Genomic DNA, 19,047 nt, shown 5'->3' with positions numbered 1-19,047 from the left:
AGCGTAACGGTGAAATGGAAAATTAGAACAGTAATGGAAAACTACACAAACCCCACTACAAATTAGTGTAGCTCAACTGTGTGTGTGTGTATGCATGTGAAAAAAGCGACTGTAAAAGTATGCGACATTTACTTAAGCCTCGAGATCTCAGTTGCATATTTTTTTCGCACCAGTCGCCTCCTCCTCATTTCACCGCTCATCATAACACTTTTATGCCGAGCATATATTGGGGGGAGTACGGCGATGTAGTGGAAAGTTAGCGAAGCAAGTGTTTGGGCCGCCTGTGCCAATGCACCAACAAATATTTCTTGCAAACTGGAGCCTAGCGCGTAAATTAAAGTGTAAATACGCTACGCTTTGTTGCTACCTTGGCTACTTTATTAGTTGTTTGTGCAGCTAGGTTTCTCGGCTCAGTGCAACCTCTGCATCGTGGGACCGCTACGGCTGTGGCATACTAAATGCACATTAATGTTTTGCAAGTCCTTAACTCACCCTTTTTCTCCACCATATCTACCAGTGCATATTATCCAGAAGCTATGTTAAATTACATACATTCCAAAAGCACTCGCTCTCCACCTCTTACCCCCTTTCCGGAATTTTCCTCACTTTTTTTGTGCTTCATTGCGGCTTTTTATTCGCTCATTACTTTGCGTCTTGCATCTCTATTTTGTCGCTTTTGTTTTGGTTGGTTTTCTGCAACTATTTGTCACTCATGCACACGTTCATATATTTATAATACATACATACATACGTACATATACATATTTATAGTATATGTTTTCCTTTACTTTTGCATTTTGCTCAGTCACTCATTCAACAGCATTCGCATTCGTATTCATATTCACATTGTATTGCGAATTGAAATGAGGACACATCTTTTTTTGCATTTTGTTTCTGCTGATTAAAGTGAATATTTGTTTTTTTTTCTGATTCTCAGTTTTTCATACGCTTTTTTTCATCGCATCTGTTTGGTTTTAGTTAGAAAATGTTGCGAACTATTCGCACACATTTTCATACATATTTACGAACACACGTACATGAACTCAATGTTGCATTATTCGCTGCGGTGACGAATCAAGCACACACACACACACATGCTTCTATTGATACCTGCTACTTCATACATACATATTGTGGTATTTGCCTGAGTGCCGTGGCATTTCTGTGTGAAACCATCGCATGAATGGGTATACAAGTGAGGTTGCTTCAGGTATGGGAGGTGCACTGAGGATGCAGGGTAAGTGGTGTAGTGGAAAAATAAGTTCAAATCAGCTTCATACAAGAAGTGATGCTGTGTGTAAAAACCATTAAGTGACTTGCAGAGAATTTTGCCTATGTGGCGACATCATTCGGGCAGTGTGTGGTGGAAGGAGTGTACTTCAGAGGTTTTTTATGTAAGAATTTAAAAAGTAATATTATGCATAAAATATTTGATAAGAAGAAAATTTTAGTAAAACTATTTTAATCATTCCGTTTTCAGCATTGGGATTTCAGCACAGTACTAGAAAAGAAAGTGGAAAACGAAGCGTTCTTAGAAAATATCAAATTATAAAATTATTCTGGTTTAAAAATCGACTATGAAATTTTGTGTGGAGCATCCGAATCTAAAACTACCGACCTTAGTATTTTCATTTTTTGTATTTATCGAGTGCTACCCCGAAGTAGCTGGGGAAAGTAACATGAAAATGATGGAATATAGAATCAAGTGCAGTTCAAAACTTGCTCAGAATCAAATTTCTTGGTTTTGAAAATATTATCTTTGAGTTATCGAAAGGCAAATATTGATTCGATCTTGCTTTAAATAAAAAAACAAAAACAGAGAGGGGGAGATCAGATAAACAGGTGGACGAACAAATATTGCTGGCAGTCTTTGTAGGGGGAACAACGCAAAGGCCTTCGTGGACTTTGTGCCGTAACTGCAAGACTGTCAGAAGTGCGACTATTCCTCCCCGTGGTGGCCACTGGAAACAGGTTACCTCAGCACGGTCATGTCTCTGTTGGGGTCCTGGCTAATACAGTCGGGCGGGAAGAGTAAACTTCCTTGGGTAAGTATAAATCCCCAATCCAAGGTGGAACAGCATACGCCGAGGGATGCTTGGCTAGAGGGGGATCTAGTCGCTAGTATGCGGACTTGGGGCGCCCTGGCGAGGCCCCATTTCAAAAATGCCTTCCTGCGCTACCGGGGCACTGGCGCAGGTGACCGATATACCCCTTTACTCGTGGGAACAAAAATGAATACCAGCAAACAAAAACAAAAAAATGGCGGAAGCGGCCAAGAAGGCTTCAACCAAGAGGCTAACAAAAAACCTCAAAAAACAGAAGCGGTCACACCTCAACAGGAAGAGGCCACCAAGCCTCAAACTAATAAGGAGGAACGGTCCGCAGTTGAAGGCGTGAGACGACTCCAAACACCGATGGCGAAGGGCCGACAACGGAACAGCCAAAAATGCTCAGTGGTGCGGGCAGGAGAAGACTTGCACACTTCCTAAAAAAAGGGCTAACCAGAGAAGAAGCATATGCTAAGGCGCTGGAGCCCATGAGCAAAAACACAGGAACACGGTTGAGGACACACCACCCGAAGCAACAGCAAAAAAGCGGCCTAAAGATGATGGTCCGTCCACATCGAAAGACGCAGCTCTAAAGAGCAAAAAGTGGCAGCCCACTGCCACATACAAAGACGTAACAACAGGAGTCAGGTTGGCAGTACTGGCTAGGGACTACCCCAACACGGTACTGACAACCGAACAAATGGACTCCATCCAACAACTCCTGTTAGACAAAATACTGGCGGGGAAAAACATGGCCACAAAACCAGCGTTCTTGGGCACTACTTACAAAGCAGGATACCTTGTCCTGCATTGTAAGGAGAGCACATCGGCGGAATGGGTCAAGGCGGCCATTTCAAATGCGTCGCCGTGGGAGGGTGCAACACTGTGGGCCACAGAGGAATCCAAAATTCCTCACTCTCGGATCGCATTGGGGTACTTTCCCAACTCAGTCAAAGTCGAGACAGCCAAGATACTGGACTTTGTGCAGGAGCAGAATAAAGGCCTCAATGTTGATTCCTGGCGCCTGCTAAAAAAGCCGAAAGAGGCTCCAACGTAACGCTAGTCGTAGCGGTAGACCAAAAATCAGCCGCCAGCCTGAAGGAGTACAATGGTACAGTAAACTACCGTTTCATACAAGTGACCCTCAGGCTGAAATCTGAAAACATAACGACCGAGGGTTAGTTGACCAAATGGAGGCAGTGGAGTTACAAGAAGAGGATGAAAGTCCTCCCAAAGACTCCGAAAACCAACCAACGAAATGAGGTGCCTCCAGGCAAATCTTCACCATGCTAAGGCTGCTACCACTGAGCTTAGCAGAAGACTTGCCGGAGGTATCAACATAGGGCTGATCCAAGAGCCCTGGATCTACAGAGGCCGTCCTCAAGGCCTCAATGTCCAAAACACACATGTAATTTATGACAAAAGCTCTGTCAAACCTAGGGCTGCGATAATCATAGATACCAATATTAAATTCTTGCCATTCACAGAATTCATGGATGGCGACACATCAACAATACTGGTCGAAGCGGAGTCTGGTGGAAGCAAGAGAGAGGTCGTAATCGCCTCAGCTTATTTCCCCGGAGACGCCGACATAGTACCACCAGAGAAAATCAGAGGCATAGTGGAGTATTGCCAAACCCACAATCTAACCCTCGTAATTGGATGCGACGCCAACTCCCACAATGTGGCACGAATACAAACAACAGAGGTGAGTCACTCCTTGAATTTTTATTACTTAGTAATATAACAATAGTAAACAGGGGTAATAAACCCACTTTTGTAAACGCAATACGACAAGAGGTACTCGATTTAACTCTAATTACTAACAAATCTTTGAATATGATCAGTAACTGGAGAGTCTCGGATGAGGACTCAATGTTTGACCACAAACACATACTCTTTGACCTAAATGGGGTGATAAAGTTCTCCACATTTTACAGAAGCCCAAAAACAGCAAACTGGAAAAGATACAATGGATGTCTTTCAGCTAAGCTTAATAACAGCGTAAGCAAAATAACATCAACAGAGGAACTAGAAGAGGCAGTAACAGAAATGACTGACTCAATCATGGCCTCATATCAAGACTGTTGTCCACTAAAAATGAAATCCTCCACGAAGAGGGTTCCCTGGTGGAACAACAAACTTGACAAACTTCGGAAAGCAACGAGAAAACTATTCAACACTGCAAAGAGAACAAACAAATGGGACGAATATAGGAAATCCCTAACTAACTATAACAAAGAACTAAGGAAATCCAAACGAAACTCTTGGAAAAACTTCTGCGAGGATCTAAAAGATACTCCAGCAACAGCTAGAATCCAAAAATCACTTTCCAAAGGTGACTCAAGTCCCATAGGCACACTAAAAGGTCCAAACAGAACTATTACCAACACATTCGTAGAAACACTAGAGCTTCTTCTAAAGACTCACTTCCCAGATTGTAAAAGTCATGACCCATTAAACCCTTTAAATCACCAGGGCCGGATGGAATATTCCCAGCACTTCTATCCAAAGGCACTGTGGAACTGATCCGAGTCATGGTGAAAATCTTCAGAGCTAGTCTAATATTGGAATACATTCCAAAGATATGGAGGAAAGTGAAGGTAATATTTATTCCTAAGGGAGGTAACAAACCCCCTGATTCTCCAAACTCTTACAGACCAATCAGTCTATCGTCGTTCATGTTAAAGACAATGGAAAAACTACTCGAATACCATCTAAGAGAAGAAGTAATCTTCAAAAAACCCCTTCATAAGCTGCAATTTGCTTATCAAAAAGGGAAATCCACAGTCACAGCACTGCACACACTCGTTGTCAATATAGAAAAGGCTCTAAATCAAAAAGAAACAGCCCTATGTTCCTTTATGGACATAGAGGGAGCCTTCGACAACGCAAATTACAAATCCATGGAAACAGCACTCGAAAAAAGAGGTGCAAACCCAATATTAACACATTGGATAAGCCAAATGCTTAATCAGAGGATTATTAAAGCCTTGTTAGGCCAAGCTGAACTTAATGTCACAACAGTAAAGGGATGTCCGCAAGGAGGAGTTCTTTCTCCACTGCTATGGTCCCTACTAGTTGATGACTTGGTGCAGCACCTAAACAATAAGGGATTTATAACCATTGGTTATGCAGATGACATATCTGTTATAATAAAAGGCAACCATGAAAGGACACTAACAGACTTAATGCAAAATGCCTTGAACGCAACATGGGAATGGTGTAAAAAAGAGGCGCTGTCGATCAACCCTAACAAAACCACAATAATCCCCTTCACAAGAAAAAGAAAGTTAGAGTTTCCTGCATTGAAAATAAATGAAACAGTGATAGAACTAAAGGAAGAGGTCAAATATCTAGGTTTAACCTTAGATAAAAAAACTCACTTGGGAATCACATATAAATAATATAACAAAAAAAGCCACGAAGTCCTTGTGGACAACCAAACAATTACTAGGGAGATCCTGGGGCCTCAGCCCTAGTATGGCCCTCTGGATATACACCCAAATGGTTAGACCAATCATACTGTATGGGGCACTAGTATGGTGGAGCAAATCTATCCAACAAACAGCGATAGCCAAACTGGGAAAAGTACAAAGGCTTGCTTGCCTATGCATCACAGGGGCTATGAGAACTACCCCAACAGCTGGCATGAAAGCACTCCTTAATCTCCCACCACTTCATATAGCAATCCAAGAGGAAGCAGCTACGCAAGCACTCATGCTACACATGAAGGAAAATTTCAAATTGGGCAACCTCACCGGTCACCTAAATATCCTAAATAAAATCAAAAATACCATAAGCATGGCTCAAGTTTCAGACCACATTGACCCAACCCTCTGTTTCACAAAAGGATACACAGTTACCTTTCCTGAGAGGATCAAGTGGAAAACAAACCCGAAATGGATGAATGATGATTCACAAAAATGGTAGACTGATGGATCAAAAACACCTTATGGTGTAGGAGCAGGAGTAGTGGGGCCCAGAATCCACAAATCATACACTCTCACCAGGGGCACCACTATCTTCCAAGCGGAACTATACGCAATAATGGAAGCAGTAAACATCATGCAACGTAGAAACCACAAGAGAGTAAAGATCAAAATACTCTCGGACAGCCAATCAGTTCTAAAAGCTTTAGATAGCTATACCTACAACTCAAAAACCCTCTTAGAATGCCACAAGGCACTCAATAATCTGGCATCCAAAAACAATGTTTCATTAATTTGGGTGCCGGGACATGAGGGATATGACGGCAACGAAAAGGCAGACTTTCAAGCCAAAAAAGGGGCAGATGAAAACTTCATCGGACCTAGTCCTATGTTCGGATTCAACAAAAACAACCGAAAACAAAAAGTAAAATACTGGGCCAAAACTCTATTAAATTAGCATTGGAACAATGTAGAGGGTCTTAGCAATCCAAAAAGTTCCTAAGTTTCAACGCTAAAAGAGCTAACATGGCCCTCACGTTAAACAAAAAGAGCATTCGCACTCTCACAGGCGCCCTCACGGGTCACTTCACACTTACATAAATTAGGCATAACTAACACCAGCACCTGCAGATTCTGCTGCGAAGATGAGGAGTCTATAGAACATCTCATTATCGAATGTCCGGGGTTGACGCATAGAAGGAAAAGGTTTTTAAACAAGTTCATGCTTACAGATGAAGACCTTCAATCACTCCCTCAGAAGGAGCTGGTACAATTTATAAGCATACTTAACAGTCAATATACAGCGTAGGGTGCACAATAGATCTATATGGTCGCAGTGCTGAAGGGCCACACCGTAACCCTTTACTTTACAACCAAATATTAAAAAGGTTAGTCTGCAAACCAGTCGAAGGCCTGAATGGCTTGTTCAATAATTGGGAAGGCCTATCCACTCCGACACGTGACCGTCCGATCGCTGGAAGGCGTTTCTATGCACCTACAACTAATTTCCTCGTTAAAGTGCAGACTTTGCTTCAAAACACGTGTTTAAAACGCAAACGCTTGACTTTTAGTATATAAACAAAATTGACAATTTATTAAAATCTTTGAAGATTCACCCATTTTCCGCTGTCAAAAATATTAAATATGTAAAAATATTAAAATTATGAACTTAAAAATAGTTAAAAAATATACAAACTTTTATAAATTATCAACAAACACACATATACAATTTGATATTTCTTATTTCTCTGTTACACTCGTGCGAGCAAAAAAAGTTGATTAACGAGGTACCACCATGTCCACATCAGAGATCAAAAATAAGTCAGAAACAAATTTTTTATGTAAATAATACCGAAACCATCCATCGAAATTCCGCACTGGATTCAATTGTCACTGTGGCCATATATGTATATATTATCAAAAAGTATTGTCTAACAACGATCGCTCCTTGTCAGGCAAGGCATACTTCGAGGGTCTTCAAAAAAATTACCTTTCCCCAACAACCGTTGAATATTTGGGCAGAGAATGCTTGCCGTAACACTCAGCTTTGATCCGAGCGAAACACCAATATCGTTTGCAGCCCTGATACTCACACGATGATTCTCGAGTAAAACTTTCTTACATTTTTTATTGTTTTCGTTAGTCAAAAAAGTGCCTAAGCACCCAGACCCAGACGAATTAGCAAACACAGGGCGTCCCGGTTTAAACCCTCTACCATGTTTCGTGTTTCTGTTCTCAATATTGTCGTGTCTCCGTAGGCAATCATTAACATTTTGTTTGAGCACAAAACATTTCAGACAGACTCTTCGCAGAAGTAACCATCGACAATATCTATACTTTTAACAATAGGCCAAAAAATGAATGTTAACAAATCTCGAAATAACAATCGGTTCTAGCAATCAAGGTTCTCAACATGTTGCTGTAGCATTTCCAATGCCGAAATACTTGTAATTTATTTGTTAACGTACTCACTCAAATGAAAATGAGATTAATTTGAGAAGTTGATTTTTTTCATCGGGCAAGTAAGTGATTTTAATTATTTTCAGAAGAAATCAAACTTATTTTAGTAAATTATAGCTTTCCTACTAAACATCTGTTAAATGGGAAAGCAAAAAAATTCGAAAGACGTGTAAAATAAAAAAATATTACAACTATCATAAGCGCCAATTCTTTAAAACAGAAATTCCGAGTGCTCATCCCCGTAGCAAATAGTTTGACAATGAAAAACATCGCAACATTGTTGTCAATATTTCACGCAACATCGACGAACAGAAATTCGATTATCTATCTCTTCTTCAACAACGATCTTCACAAACATCGTATTCCGCCGCTTCTTGCTCTTCTCATCTCTTAACGCTACATACACTATTATTATGTTCTGCTGCCAACGTATACGATAGAGATTCAAAAAGAAAAAAATTATAATAAAAAAAATCAAATAATTCATGAACGAGTTGAAAAACTGCTAACTCGACCGGTTAGTTGCTTGACTCGTGTATCTAAACATGCCGAATTGGGTAGTCGTCATACTCGTAATCGCGCATGCCGACCGTGTGGAGAGGAGAATGTACATGCATATGCAATATATGTGTGTTGGAAAAGGGAATGAGTTCATTCAACTGCCAAAAAAAAAATTAAATTAAAAGTAACAACAACGGAAACACCACAGAAATACGCAAAAACAGATTTTAAATTCGTCATGGCGTAGGTCGTCATCATCGTCGTTGGGAAGCAGCAGGCAAATTCGGAGGTAGGGAGGCAATCGTCAACAGCCAGTCCGGCAAGAAGACAAATGCAAGAAGCCAAAAGAAAATAGCATTTGAAACGATGGCAATAGCAAGTCATAGGCAACAAGAAAACAAAGAGGTGAAGACGTTGAGAGGGTTTTAGGCAGTGCTAACCAAACCAGAACAGCTACGTTTACGTTTTATGTGTGTTTAGCTGCTGCTGAGGCTGCAATTGACTTTGCTTTTAAGGCTTTAACTGTTTCTTTTTTTACTTTTTACTAAGTATTTAAATGCGGTGTCTGTTCTTGGCCAAGACGTTAGCATTTTTTTCTTATAATTTATATTTCGATTTTTTCACAACTGCGACAATGCACCATGCATGGCTACAATGTACACACTGAGCGCGTCAAAAATAAGTTAACCTCGACTTTTCATCTTTAAATTGTTGATTTACTAATCTTTAATTCGTAGCATTCGAGTTTTCTATGCAGGATAGAATATTTTGAAAGCAGAGAGAATTTTTTTTAATTCTTTTAAAGCGACTTTTAATGAAACAAAACTGCTTTTCTTGCGAATCCTTGCCTTTGTTTATCTCTTTGATATGTACAAATGAGCGATTTTTCAGTATAACCTCCTCTTTTGCTCACTTATTTATTAGGTGTTTGGCCGATTTCACCCTTCAATTTGAGGGAGGAACTACAGTTCTATGACGCCTCCGAACGTCACAGGTTTTTTATAAGAAGCTTTTTCAAGACCGAAATACACTCGGAGGTTTGTCATTGCCTGCTGAGGGTTCAACGCTATTAGGAAAACAACTTTTCAATCAGTTGGTGTTTCATGCTTAGTGGGTTTCGACCTGAACCCTACCGAATCTACGTCGGCTGTTAATTTACCAATTACTTCATTGTAATAAACATAATATGAACAAAATTGTTTGGATTTGTCCGCATTCTTTTGGCGTACAGAGTAAGCACATAAACACACACACAACAAACGTAGCCACAGAGTAAACACACACATATGTATGTATGTTTTTGAATTCATATTTGTTTTCCAATTTTAGCGCACTTTAAACAATTTCAAGAAATACCCTTGGGGTTGAGCTTTTTTTCATTAAAATGCAACATCTAAACGGCAATAAATTGCATAGATCCACAAATACGGGAAACCAGCCGGATTGTAATGTTAAAGGATGATGTGGCAGTGTTGCCTTGCCAAAAATAGTTGCGTACATTTACAAATTACATCAAGCGCTGTATTTTTCTTGCTTAGCTGTTGTTGTTGGTGTCTATGTTGTAAGAAAAGCAGAACAAGAATCGAAAAAGAAAACAATTACAGCAAGCAGCAGCATCACCCCGCTCGTGTCGCTAGCAACATTATTTATAAATGAATATCTGCATATGCATATATATATATGTATGTGTGCATGTAGTTCACAACGATGTTGCAGAGCTCAAAGGCGTTGATGTGCAACATTACATTGCTGGTGCTGCTGTCGCTGCTTAAGCGCCAATTCATCATCGGTAGAGTGTCGACTTTATTTTTAACGCGAATGTATTCTTACAAAAATCGGCCTTTATGCTCTCCTTGTCGCATTTATTTATTTATATTTATTTTTATACTGTAAAAGCAATGACTCAATTCACCAACGTCGTACGTCTCATTTAAACCATATTTTTTTTGGCAAGCCCGCAATTGATAAGGAAATTACAGTGCTGTGTAGAGAGAAGAATACAGTGGCGGATATAAAAAAAGTTAACTGTTAGTGTTATAGATATGTACATATAGAGATCTTACTATTCGATTTCGAATTGAATCCAGTAAACAAATTACAGAAAGCGGTAAGACGAACATTCTTACACTATGTGCGACAAATTTAAATCTGAGGAATATCAGCAATAAAGGTAGGTTTAAGAAATGTACACAAAGCAAAAAACGTAAAGGCTTTTTATGCTACTTTTAGCAACACAAAACATTCCCCATAAATGTTTTGAGGACTGCTACTGAAGTGAGAGTCCTTGGTTGGATCAAAATCATAGCAGTTCTGTTAACGTTGAACTTTTTATCGTGGGGACCAGCTTCATAGCATAATTGCTAAAGTCAATCTTTTTTTGGTGTTGTAACAGCATAAATATTCCCCATAATATATATATTCCGCTAACGTAAAACCGGCTGTGGTGGAAACGACCATCACTTATTAAGATCGCTTGCTAAAAATAATGTGGCTACGAGAACGACTGCAAACTGCGGAGAATTGTAGAAGAGATTTTGTGGAAGAAGAAAAATTGAGCACACGAATCTTTAAAGGAAGACAGCAGAATTCAAGTGTAGACATATGACTTCTGAAATATAATTTTCTCTGATGAATCAAAATTAAATGTGTTTGGAACCGATGGAACGGCATGCATGACGAGCAGAACATGTTTCAGAGAATTCCATATAAAAAAGCATTAGGCCAGAAAGCACTCGAATGATGTTTTATCTAACACAGTGTAGTGTTTCAAATAATATTTTGGAGAATTATATAATTCCTTCATTAGAAGAACTGCATCAATAGCATTATCCGCGTGTCATCGCCACAGAATGGCAACTTTTTTATTTTATTCTTAATTTTTTTGGTAATAAAAATAATAGAAAACAAAATCTAATATTACTTTATAAACAAAAACAGTATTTTTTATCTACTGCAGAACTCATGGGAAAGTTTTTGTTTCAGGTTTAAAAATTTGTATGACCGCCACTGTATATTTTCAAATTTTGTAGTCTATCATTAAGTGTTTTTACAAGGAGAAATAATTTAATTGTCATGATTTTGTTTGTAAAATTAAATTAAAAGAAACATTTTTTTGAAAAGTAACAGAGATTTTGAAGAATGGCAAAGAAGTGTGAAGAGCGGCAAAAAAAAAGCCGAATTATAAACTGCAATATTGGAAGAACTACAGAAAATTCTATGCACATACGGCATAGAAAAGTTTCTTCACTCAACGGAAAAGCAATTAGAAGCTATGTAGGCAGGCTTGCAATTTATTACTTTATAAAAAACCCAATGTGTCAAAACCACATATATATCTATGTACATGAAGAGGTGATTTCGCAGAAATATGAGGCGCATTCTATGAAGTACAAGGCAAACTGGGAGAGAGCAAGCGCACCTGCACAGTTGAAATGACACACTAGAAAATGAGAGTTGAAACAGCTCAGTGTCTGAAAAATTCCAAAAAATTTACTTTCTCCACAAAGTGCGTACAAAATATCTCCAATTAGAAGTATCAAGTGATAATAACAAATATCAGTAGTAAAACTCCTCTCGAAATATGGATTTATACATATATTGGAAATAAATTGCACTAATTTAGAGGCTTTGAGTTATTACCAAGAACATCAGACTAATAAATCGAACGAACTACCATTTCATACTTGGCGCAAGAGTTCAAGTGATTCCACACTGGAAAAAAGCAGAGAAACAAAGAATGGAATGCATACACAAAGCCATACAGATACACACATACATATGCATGTGTAAAAGCACAGCCGAAATTAGAAAAAAGTAAGTAAATGGTAGCAGTGGAAAAGTGAGAAAAGAAATGTGGCAATTGCAGGAGACAAAAGAAGTGAGAAATATAAAACTAACAAAAACAATGCTGACTGTTATGACCAGCTGCAGGCCACGCAAGAAGGCAAGAGCCAAAAAGCATTACAGCGATAAACAGCGCAGCAGCATAACTCCAGCTACAGCAATAACATTGGAGCTGGCAGCATGCAGTGAAAAAACTGAAGATGGAGCGAAGGCGGGTGGAAAGGCAGGTGGAAACGCAAATGGTTAGTAGAGCACGAGGAGTGTGAGAGTTGAGGCGGGCGGCAGCTGCGCCACGAAACTGGTTTAAAATCTAAAAACATTTACAGACAAGTATGCTGTACGAAAAGGAAACTTAAATTGACAGAAAAACGCAGAGATAGATAGCAAAGCAGAGAATATACAAATATATATATACGGACGGACAGACGGACGTACAAACGAAAATATAGTGAGGCTAAGTAGAAACAGCTATAGAAATTGAGGTAAAACGCGAATGAACGAAGTAAAGTGTCGGCGTCGGCACAAACAGAGCAGCGGAAGAGACAAAAACAATAAGGAAAACAAAAACTACACTGGGCACACAGCCCAAGCACACAACGTTAAGGAAGGCAGCAAAGTTCTTGCGCCTGTGTGAGTGTGTGCAGCACGAGACGTAGCGCAGAGGTTGCAGAGCAAAGTGATAGAGGCCGTGCGATGACGATGACGACGACGACGATTAAGCTTTTTAAAAATAACGTAGAGGCGAACGAAGTAATCGGACAGACAAATGGAGCGACCGGCAGACAGTAATGCACAGACATTTGTGGCGATATGTATTTCTTTGAAATGAAATTCACTACTAAAATTTGTTGTATTGCACTGCTTAGAAGTGGCGGACGAACGGACGACGCATGAACATGTACACATACAGACATGAAGACAGACAGACAGAGAGACACAGTCAGTCAGATAGCATGTGTCGCTCGCTGCAGCTGTCGGCAATCGCTGGCTGCACAACAATAAGTTGTGCTGCACTCTGCCGTCTGTTGTGTCTGCTGTAGATACACAGAAATTGTTTGCATGATTGCTATAGTTGAAAGTTGTTGTTGTGCTAGCAATATTTACTTGGTGCTGAAACTTAGTACGGCTCTTGGTTTTAGCTGTTTTCTGCTCGGCTTTGCTTTTTAGAATCGAACTGATTGTTATAAATACTACACATACACATACAATATATATGTGAATATTTATTATTATATATACATATGTACAATGGCACATATATCCATATTTTTTCTTCAGTTCAGGAGGTCTTACAAAAAGCTTCTAATTGATAATTGTTCAAAATTGATCGCTGCTTATTTGAATCCTCTTATTTACCAATTATATCTTCGCAATCAAAGCTTAAAGACATTAAGAAAGTCATGGTATCGAAGAAAAATACTTTAGCTTTGTCCCGACACATATTTGTATATTTTTTTTTTAGATTTAATCATTAAAAAAATAAATACGGAATTTTGTTATGTAGCAAATATCTAGCCCAGTTATTGCTTAAAACGCTTAAGCCGTTATAGCTTGTGGCAACAGATTTAAGAATACATAGTTAAGTCATTTTTCCGTGCTGAAGAAATTATTATGTACATTCCACGTCACTAAAAAGGATTAGCATATTTATATATTTTATTTCTACTACAAAAATTAGTAGTATACTGAGCACTTTTGTTGTTGTAACAGCATAAACATTCCCCATACTTACATACGGTGAATGCTGGTGGAGTGACAGTCCTTGGCCGGATATAAATCCGGGTCGTTTCGGTAACGTAGAACCGACTGTATTTGAAACGTTGAGCACTTTTGTAATTAGTGATGATGACACTATGAGTACTTATGTGATAGTCAACTGTCTTGTAGGGAATATGGAGAGATACATTAGTCACAAATCAAAAACTGTTTCTCCATATTAAGTTTTGACTTGGAATTCTCTCTTCTTTCTTTGTCTCTGATTTCCTTGTTTCTACGTTTATATTCGTCAATGTTTATGTTCCGATATTTCCTTCTCTCATTCATCAAGTTCAGAATTTCACCATTCATCCATTTTTCTTTTGCTACATTAATTTTTGTTCCTAGTGTATTCGTTTTCAGTATTCTTATCTTGTCACCAGTATTATTCCATCATTCAATCGGATTTTCACCAGTATTGCAACTTTTTAATAATTCATTTAGCTTGTTTTGTACGTCATTTCTAATATCGTCGTTTTCCAGTTTTTGTACAATATATCGATATAGGATTTTTTCTGTTTTGTTTTCCGTGATGTTAATCGAGATCGCATCGTTGCCAGCAATAAGTTATGATCAGAAGGAACGTCTGCGCCTGGTAGTGTTTTGGCCGTATCATAGATGATTTAAATCTTTTGTTAATCAAGATGTAGTCAATTTGATTACGGTTTTTATTTCTCATTCCATCTTGTGGTGATTTCCATGTGTACAGCCGTCTCTCTGGTAATTTATAATACGTGTTACCGATTATGAATCCTCTTCTTGACAAAATTGCACTAGTCTATTTCCTCTTTCATTTCTGTCTCCTAGACCGAATTTTCCTTCCCATTTGTTGTTTCCTCTTTTCCTACTTTTGCATTGAAGTCGCCTATTATTATATGTATTTATGTCATGTTTCTTACACAGTTTGTAATATTAATTGCCTAAATTGCTGAAATATTATATAATCTAGGAGTATATATGATAAATAATATGAAATAAATGAATGCTAGCATCAGTAAACTAGTCGTGTCTAGAGAACATCATATCATATCTAGCAAGAAATCTGCTGATTTTAACTGCCCACAGAACTTAAGGCGCTCCAAACGTGGACACAAAAGAAAAAAAGTAAATCAGGTAGTATAATATTTAGCACACCCTATGATCAAAAAGTACCGTGAAGTTGACGATTGCCAAGGCGTAGTGCACCATGAGTACCTTCCATCGGGCCAGACAGTCAATAAAGAATATTATTTATCCGTTATGAAGCGTTTGAGAGATGCTGTAAGTCGCAAACGGCCGGAAATGTGGCAAATAAATCTTTTATTTTGCATGATGATAACGCACCATCGCACTGAGCCCAAATTGTGCTAGATTATTTAATACCAAGTAAATACCATCGGGCAAGCACAGTATTCACCTGATGTAGCCCCATGCGCTTTGTTTTTGTTTCCCAATTTGAAGTTACCACTTCGTGCAAGGAGATTTCAGTCGATAGAGAATGCGACGAATGCCATCCCTTCGTCGCCCTACCAGGGGTGCATGGGGACTGGGTTAAACGTTGGCACATGTGTGTTGTTTCAGACCGGTCATATTTTGAAGGAGATAAAATAAATTTGCCTTAATTCAATTTTATTTAAACATTCCCGGTGCTTTCTGATCATAGGGTATATTAAAAATTTATTGACGTTATAATGGGGTCATAGATAAAGTCCACAAATCCTCTGATAAATAATTGAAATGAATCTGCTACAAATGGCAGATTATTCCGGCGTAAATTAAAGTACAACTAAAAATTGTCTTGAAATTCACGCTAAATTTTAAGAGAATAAATAGCACTTCATTAAAATGTTATTAAGAAGAAATAAAAGTTGTATAAAAAAAAACAGAAAGCCAATTAACACATTCTTATTAAAAGATTATAATATAATTAATGCACACCTTGCTTGTTTAGTTTAAACTTCCAGTTTGACGACCGCGTTAGCGTTTTTCCCACTTTACACGTTCGTATTTTTTTAGCTCAGTACCGGCGTTTACACAATTTCACACGCTTTCACTCTAATTATAAATGTTTAATTTGCAATAAAAATAGCAAGAATTATTCGTTTCAATGTTAAATATTTATTCGTTGTTGCTATAAACAAGCTGTCTCGTGTGCAATGCGCGTGTCAGTGTCAGTAATACACTATTGCGTGGCTTTTAGCTTTGGTTGTTTTATTGTTTTTAGGGAAGACATACATATACATATAATTTACTTCCTGTTCCATTTCATATATAGTTTTGCGTTTGCATGAAACCGTAAGTTTTTCGTACCAAGATATCCCGTTGGCATTTACTGAACGAATTCATTTTAAGTTAAATTTAATACACAGCTGAACTCGTGGTGCCATTTTTATTAGTTAACACAATGATCTTTTTCTACAATATGCTTAACAGTCAAATTTAACTCTTTACTTTATTGTGCACATTCGTATGTTTTATTTCTATTTCTTGTTTTTTTCGTGCATTTATCTTTCATTTATACTTTATCAATGCCCTCCTCCATTACATCGCATTCGCGCACGTACTCATAAATTGCCTCGCGAAGGCAAAGAAAACGCCTTGAATTCGCGTTTCATTTACAACTTTGAATTAACTTTGGTTTTTTACTCATACATGTTATTCGGCTTTATGTTTGCCCCTATTTTACAATTGCTTTTAACTTGCACAGCGAACCTCTGTATTTATTACAAAAAAAAAACTATGATTACATGTTATCTCGCATTTACTATCGTATTTCGAAAGCTGTAATTTTAACAAACCTTACTTCATCTTCATAATCTTCTTTTATGGTAAACTAAATTAAATATAGTACGTATGAAAACGCTCTATCGCACTTTGTATACACACAACAGCCATTTCTTATTAACGCACTCCGCTCTCAATCTCTTTTCGTCATTTATTGTATAACAAATCGCACATGCACATTCCACTCCTCATCCGTCGTTGTTGTCAATATAGTACCTTTCGTCTATTTATTTCATATAGGTATGTACATACGTTCGCCCGTCAACTAGCTTTTTGTGGTTTTCCTATTTCTATGACTTTTTTTTTCATTTTTCCCACACGTGTACATACACAATCATATGTGCACAATAAACTTGGTGTAAAAATTAATAGAAAAAACAGCTTGGTTGATTGCTTTGTCGCTGTTTCCACTTTATCTGCTTCTTCTGGCACTTTTCAAATAAATTTCTTCTCCTCCCTCATTTCACCTATTCTCTCATTCAAAATTCTATTTTCAGCCTTCTTCAACAATTTTTGTATGTACTTCGGAAGACTGCCGCTATCAACTTTACTCTTGTCGCGTCCAGTCGCACCGTCTGTCGCACAGTGTGCTCTCAGTCAACGTATCCGTAGTCCGTCCGTCGACTTCATGGCGGTTGTTGTTTGCTGTTATTTCACATAATTGATTGAATTTTTACTTTTAGTTTTAACTGGTGCTTCTACTGCTGTTGGTTGTTTTTATTATTATTGTTTTTTCAGACTGCTGATTTTTTTCAACTTTTGTATTCTTCTCATATACGTTTTGCACTTTTCGCCTTTTCTGCTCTTCCATTGCATACCATTATCCAGTTCAATACTATTTCATTCTTTCTGGCTTACACTCTGCACATTTAATTTTTTCCTATATTATTCAATTTTTACTTTGATCTTATCCATCTTTTGCTTATACACTTTTCTCATTAGCATCATCATGATCATCATCCGTTCACTAATTCTGCTAACTTAACACATTCGATTTTTCATTCATACTTTTTTTCGTCTGTCCATTTCAATCGATGCTTTTCTCGTTTCTTTACCGCACTTCCTTTCACTTTATTGTTGCTTGTGAACTCCCCCTCTCGAGCGGAGCACTTTTAAAACACTTCCAATTTATCTACAATTAATTATTTTCCACTGCTTTGGTCAATTTTATTGCTTAATTAAATCCTCCACGCGTTCTGTTAACAGTTTGCGCCATTTCCCCCCTTTTTAATTTAATCGTCTGGCTAACTGGCAATTGAAGAAGGAACTGAATAAATGAATTTTTTCACGTTCTCAGCAGCCACCCGACTGTTTCACTATTCCCAACGTCCCTATGCTGACCACCGTGCGCTGAATTGGCGTCATGGCGACGCTGAATTGGGTGTCGGCCATTTTGAAATTGCTGTCAAAACGACAATAAACTTACCGAACGTTCAGTTCAACGTTGGGATTTAATGGGCATTTCTCTTATGGGCGTTGGCAAAGCATAGAGGAATTTTGTAGAATGCAAATGATTTTGGGATTTTGTCACATGCAAAAAAGTTGTTAAAGGGAAATAATTAGAAAAAGGAATGAATAAATATTATTTAAATAGGAAAGAAATACCGCATTTACTTAATAATACACTGAAAGCAGGAAAGTACCGTTCAATTCGTTATATGTACAACAACCCTCAAATAGTTACACGTCGTTTAGAGTAAATATTTCTCATTTCATAACAATGATAACACACCGCTGTTTTCTTGTTATTAATGAGAATGATGTTGTGCGGATGGGTTTGTAGCATACAAAGGTTTCATAAAAATTAAAACTTATTAAATAAGAATTTTAACTAAAATTATTGCGTTAAAAATAATTTGAACGAAGCTGCTTTTAAATATAAAAAGTTTGGTGGAATCCTCTTAGAATAAAAATAATTGGCGTATACACTTATGTTAAATATTTGCCCGAGCCCCTTCTCGTAGTTGTGGCGTGCGTCTTTATTTTGTTCCATAATTCGAGGGACCCATAGTTCTAAGCCGACTCCGAATAGCTCGGTAGTCTCCACTTATAATGCATATATGTATGTATATTGTGGAAATCAGTCGTACGTTTTTAATTTCGTAAAACAAATGTGCGATGCTGCACAATTTTTGCCTCCTTGTGAAAATAGCTGAGCTCAATAGTCTAAGTTTAATATTTTTAATTGCATTGGTTTCATTTCGAAATAAGTCCGCATGAGGAGGCACTCTCAGATAAAACGCTTT

At 37.9% G+C, this 19,047-nt stretch overlaps 1 protein-coding gene across 1 annotated transcript in view; it reads right to left on the bottom strand.

The window, feature by feature from the left end:
* The window catches only part of LOC129253175 (histone-lysine N-methyltransferase, H3 lysine-79 specific), a 209,703-nt gene extending 191,617 nt beyond the window's left edge, over window positions 1-18,086 (bottom strand). Inside the window, exons 1-2 of the mRNA XM_054891448.1 lie at window positions 16,816-18,086; window positions 15,956-16,731 (exon numbers count right to left, since the gene is read on the bottom strand). The gene's annotated coding sequence lies outside the window, so the exon portion shown is untranslated. The remainder of the gene's footprint in view (window positions 1-15,955; window positions 16,732-16,815) is intronic.
* Window positions 18,087-19,047: the final 961 nt, after the last annotated feature.

This window comes from Anastrepha obliqua, chromosome 1 (assembly GCF_027943255.1).
Source record: "Anastrepha obliqua isolate idAnaObli1 chromosome 1, idAnaObli1_1.0, whole genome shotgun sequence".
NCBI classification, from domain to species: Eukaryota; Metazoa; Arthropoda; class Insecta; order Diptera; family Tephritidae; genus Anastrepha; species Anastrepha obliqua.
The sequence above is the reverse complement of the archived record's forward strand: the minus strand, read 5'-3'. Positions and strand labels throughout refer to the sequence as shown.